Source organism: Benincasa hispida, chromosome 10, assembly GCF_027475165.1.
Source record: "Benincasa hispida cultivar pf3 chromosome 10, pf3_genome.v1.1, whole genome shotgun sequence".
In the NCBI taxonomy this organism is placed as follows: domain Eukaryota; kingdom Viridiplantae; phylum Streptophyta; class Magnoliopsida; order Cucurbitales; family Cucurbitaceae; genus Benincasa; species Benincasa hispida.
The window spans coordinates 39968070-39974089 of NC_143487.1; positions in this window are offsets into that span (position 1 = coordinate 39968070).

Sequence of the window (6020 nt, forward strand, 5' to 3'; positions counted from 1 at the left end):
TTACACAGCTCACTACTGCCACTTGCGTTAGCGCATTGGCTTGTGTTGCACTCTGAGAGAGAGTTCCTTGATTTATAGCCATTGTCTGGATGAGCGAGGTGACTGCGGCCATTTGGGGGCCAATGTGGTCATTGTATCAACTGGTACAATGGCGCTCTCCGTTTTCCTTCGCTCTAGGCCTCTTCCTCCATACCCATCATCAACCCAGTCATCCGTATTTCGCGAGATGTGATCTAATATGACTTTTGCTTCAGTGTACGTTTTATCCATAAGTCCTCCTGTCGCAGAGGCGTCTGCAACTGCTTGTGTCGCTCTATCCAGGCCGTTAGAAAAAGTCTCCATGAGGACGCAATCGGGAATCCCGATATACGGATAGTTTTTCACCAATCGTCTAAATCGCACCCATGCAGTACTCAGAGTTTCGTTTTTTGTTTGCTCAAAGTTTAACACTTCCCGTCGTCTTTTTGCATTGACAGCGGGAGGGAAAATTTTCTTCATGAACCGTTCAACCAACTGATCCCAAGAATTTATCTCATTTTGCTCCAACAAATGAGTCCACCTCTTTGCTTCGTCTTTAAGTGTGTACAAAAAAAGATATAGTCTTATGCCTTTTGGAGTCACGCTAGGGGTGGAGAATGTGTTGCACACTCTACAAAACTGGTCAGATGTGCATGTGGGTCCTCTCCTTGTAAACCTTCAAACTAACCCGCATTCTGAATCATTTGGAGCATGACAGGCTTAATTTCAAATCTGGCGTTCTCCTCAACTGTAGGCCTTGCGATACCTGACGAGAAGTCGTATAGATTAGGCGCTGCATAATTCCTCATGGGAATGTTACGGTCAGTGGCCAAAAAGATTGGGTCTTGTGCCGGCTGATTCATTCCCTGATTTCCCTCGGGCCTCTCGTTGTTGTTTTCCATATTTCTTCTGTGCCTAGTACGATTTTGACGTTCTCTTCTATGAAAGGTTCACTCGATCTCTAGGTCGGCGTCGAATTCTAGCTCTGTTCCAGTATTCATGCACCATCAGCCTACTCTTCGTGTAAACAGACTATACAACAGAAATCTATCCTGCCAAATATCACAAAAATATTCAGCACTAAAAATTGCCAATCTCCAGTAACGGCGCCAAAAACTTGTTGAATGAATTTTAATTGCAATTGCGGACGGAACGTAACGTGCATAATGCAATGCAATGCCGCTGCAAGGATGGAATGGATGGGAAATGGATGGTGGTGAAGTGTATGATGTGTATGCGGTGATGAATCACGCTTCTCGATAATAAATGCGATACTACGTTCTAAAATAATGTATGCGATGTTGTTGATATGCATTCATGTAGTACGAGCATGTGTAACTTGTAAAGACATAAACTTGTTGAGATATAGAATCTATTCTAATCCTATGACCTTATGTCATACAACGATGAATGAATGATGACTTTATTTACTTTATGCGATACTACTTCTAGATATGCGTTATTTCTGAATGTTCTTGTAGTATGTTGTGCGTTGTCACAAGTTTCCTTGCATTGGAACCAAGTATAATTCCTCTGCAAGTTTCTCGGTGTGATCTGGGATCGAACACAAGGACTGTTTTAGGTTATTGCGTTATATTCGTGATATATGCGACCGGGGGTTTTTCAATTTAATAAAAGTGTGTGGTTTGTACATGCGATAAAGTAAATTTGTGCAGTAAAGTAAAGATGTGTTAAAATAAATGTGCGATAAAAGTAAAGTGCAATAAAATAAACCTAAGCTATGATGATACAAGATACAGGTTACACGATACATGATAACGAGATTGAGACTGACTGTGAAGAATATAAAAAGAATCGTGTTATGCGGTGGTAAGGCTTATGTGCGAAGCAGAAAGAGAAAGGATAATTAATATAAACATCATAAGTTCCTTAATTATGTTAAAGATATAAGTACGGTTCCTCTTTCCCTTCGCATACACCTCTCGGTGATCGGCCTCGTTTCCCACATCTCTGTGGTGAAACAGGGATGAACGTAATGAACGCAAGGTTGCTTCCATCTCTGGAAATACTTCTCGCTTTAGTTAACGCATTCTTCTAACCTTCTCTCGACAGATCAGAATGGCATCTTCACTTCTGCTCTCACAGGTGAAGATGCTGTCTAGCATGCTTTAGCTAAACATCTTTATTTCTTTAGCATAGATTAATTAACTCATTTAACTCATATAAATCACCAAGGGATTAAGAAAACATCATGGAGAAAGCGATTAATGGAGGAATGGAAAGAGACAGAAAGATGGAAATGAAAATGATCAAGACATTTAACTATATAATCAAGCATCTGATACATGATTGTGAATGATTTAGACTAAGAAGATGAAATACAAATGATGATAGAGATAGAAACAAATACAGAAAAGTGCCAACATATTGACACAGATCTGGATGGAGAAATCGCTTGCCGGCGTATGAAGTGAACGGAAGGATGAGCTTCCCTTTCAGGCTTGCTCGACCGGTAGAAGGGATCTAGGTACAGAGCTTCACGACGGGGATTTAACAGAATTGCTCTGAGACTCACCTCTCGGCCTTATCTCTTTTCTTCCTAGATCTTCTCCGATCAGCACTCAGATCACCCTCTCTCTCAATATACAGATATCAAAATAGCCTCGTATCAAGTATATCTTTTCAGTGAATTCTATGATGGTATTTATAGGCTGAAGGCTTTGACTCTCTGACTTGTGGTCCTCACTTTATTGTTATGGAAATTCCGAAAATGGTGGAATCAATATTCCTTCTATTATGCAATTAGTCCGTCAATAATGCACAATGGTTAATTGTACACGTGTCAACATCCTCCGCAATTGCGTTGCTCATTTGCATCTTTCGATCGTGTGCTCGCATGCGGTGTTGTTTTTATTACCGCATGCGGTTGAAGTTCAGCTCTGGATCGACTGTCACATTACGCTGTCATTGCATTGATCGTCTCTTCGTTGTTGATTGACGGGCGCAATGCAACAGAGATGCGTTGTTCAGTTTCTCTCTAAGCCTTGATCGCAAGCGGTGACTTGGTTTCCTGCAAAACAGACTTGAAATATCTTTTTTCTACCATCTTGATAGTGTTAGTGTGTGTATTTGCGATAATTCATAATCTTTGTATTTCTTAGCCAATTTCCATACAATCGACACATATTTTCTCTCTTTTAACCGTAATATCTAAGTAAGGCAGCCTAAATAACTTGTATTTCTACAAGTTATCAGCATGTCACAAGTTTTCTTGCGCTGGAACCAAGTATAATTCCAACGCAAGTTCCTCAAAGTGATCTGAGGTCGAACACGGGGATTGCGATGATTAATGTGATATTAATGTGATATATGCGACCGAAAACAAAATAATAATGAATTGTATTGGGAAAAGTGAAATGCGATGATAAAACAAAATGTGATGATAAATAAATAAATAAATAAACAAATAAATGGCTGACTGTGAAGATGTGCAAGTATCTGATGGAATACGATGGCAAGTCTTGTGAAATGTGTCAGAAAGAGAATGGGTTGGGGGAAAGAACATTGCAAGTTCGTCAATCCTGTTGAGGACGCAACTAATGTTCCCCTTTCCCTTGGCTTACACCTCTCTGTGATCAGTCGCGTTCCTATATGTCTATGGTGAATCAGGGATGAACGTTGCGAACACAAGGTTGTTTCCATCTATGGAAATACTTCTTGCTTTAGTTAATGCATTCTTCCAACCTTCTTTCGAGAGGTGGATTAACATCTTCACTTCTGCTCTCACAGGTGAAGATGCCGTTAAGCATGCGTTAGCTAAACTTAGTTGATTTCTTCAACAAAGATTAACTTACTCGCTTAATCCTTCCCTCTTACCCTGGGGATTAGTTACACATAATGAGAGAGATGGACGATGGATGTATGGAGGAGAACAGAGAAATGACGATGAATATGATAATGATATTGAAAGATAAAGATAAGCGTTTGTTACAGATGTGATAACTTGTAGAAATATAAGTTATTTATGCTGCCTTATTCAGATATTGCGGCCAAAAGAGAGAAAATATGCATCGATTGTATGGAAATTAGCTAAGAAATACAATAATTATAAATTGTCACCAATACACCCACTGACAATATCAAGATGGTAGAAAAGGATATTTTAAGACTGCTTTGCAGGAAACCAAGTCACCACTTGCGATCAAGGCTCAGAGAGAAACTGAACAACACATCTCCGTCGCATTGCGCCTGTCAATCAACAATGAAGAGACGATCAACGCAATGACAGCGCAATGCGACAATGGATCCAGAGCTGAACTTCAACCGCATGCAGTAAAAAAACAACACCGCATGCGGGCACAAGATCGAAAGATGCAAATGAGCAACGCAAATGTGGAGGATTTTGACACATGTACAACTAACCATTGTGCATTTTCGACAGACTGATTGCATAACATAAGGAATATTTATTCCACCATTTTCGAAGATGCCATAACAATAAAGTGGGGACTACAAGTCAGAGAGTCAAAGCCTTCAACCTATAAATACCCTCATAAAATTCACTGAAAAATATACTTGATACAGGATGTTTGATACTAGGCTATTGAGAGAGAGGCTGATCTGAGTGCTAATCGAAAAAAATCTGGGAAGAAACGAGACAAGGTCGAGAGGTGAGTCTCAGCGCAATTCTGCCAAATCCTCATCATGAAGCTCTGTATTTAGATCCCTTCTACCGGTTGAGCAAGGCCGAGAGGGGAAGCTCATCCTTCCATTCACTCCATCTACACCGGCAATCGATTTCTCCATCCAGATCTGTGTCAAGACGTTGGCGCTCATTTATATTTGTTTTTAACTCTCATTCATCAATTGTATTTCATTTTCTTAATCTCTTCATTCACAATCATGTATCAGACGCTAAATAGTATTATTGAATGTCATGATCATCTTCATTTCCACTTTTCTGTCTATCTTTGTTCCTCCATAAATCGTTTTCTCCATGAAGTTTTCTTAATCCCTTGGTGATTAATATGAATTAAACACGTAACTTAATCTATGCTAAAGAGATAAATGTGTTTAGCTAAAATATGCTAGACGATATCTTCACCTGTGAGAGCAGAAGTGAAGATGTCATTCTGATATGTCGAGAGAAGGTTAGAAGAATGCATTAACTAAAGCGAGAAGTACTTCCAGAGATGGAAGCAACCTTGCGTTCATTACGTTCATCCCTGTTTCACCACAGAGATGTGGGAAACGCGGCCGATCACCGAAAGGTGTACGCCAAGGGAAAGCGGAACCATCGTTATATCTTTAACGCAATTAAGGAACTTGCGATGTTTATATTAATTACCTTTTCTCTTTCTAATTCATACATAAGCCTTGCCACCGCATAATATGATTCTTTATATATTCTTCACAGTCAGTCTCAATTTCGGTATCTTGTATCATGTAACCTGTATCTTGTATCATCATAGCTTAGGTTTACTTTTATTGCACTTTACTTTTATCGCACTTTTATTTTAACGCATCTTTACTTTACTGCACAATTTACTTTATCGCATGTACAAACTAAATTTTATTAATTGAAAAACCCCTGGTCGCATATATCACGAATGTAATGCATTAACCTAAAATAGTCCCTGTGTTCGACCTCAAATCACACCTCAATACTTGGTTCCAACGCAAGGAAACTTGTGACAACGCACAGCATACTACAAAAACATTCAGAAATAACGCATATCTAGAAGTAGTATCACATAAAGTAAATAAAGTCATCATTCATTCATGCATTGTATGACATTAGATCATAGGATTAGAATAGATTCTATGTTGTCAAGTTTATGGCATCACTTTATGTCTTTACGAGTCAACAAGTTTATCTATGGCAATTTATGTCAAGTTTATGCATTGAGGAAAGTGGTCTGGAGCAAGAAAGAGTAGAAATTGCCGATGTGTCAACTGATACAATGAGCACACTGGTGGATCAAATGACCATGATGACCTCACTCCTTCAGATGGTGGCTAATCAATAGAGAGATCTCTCT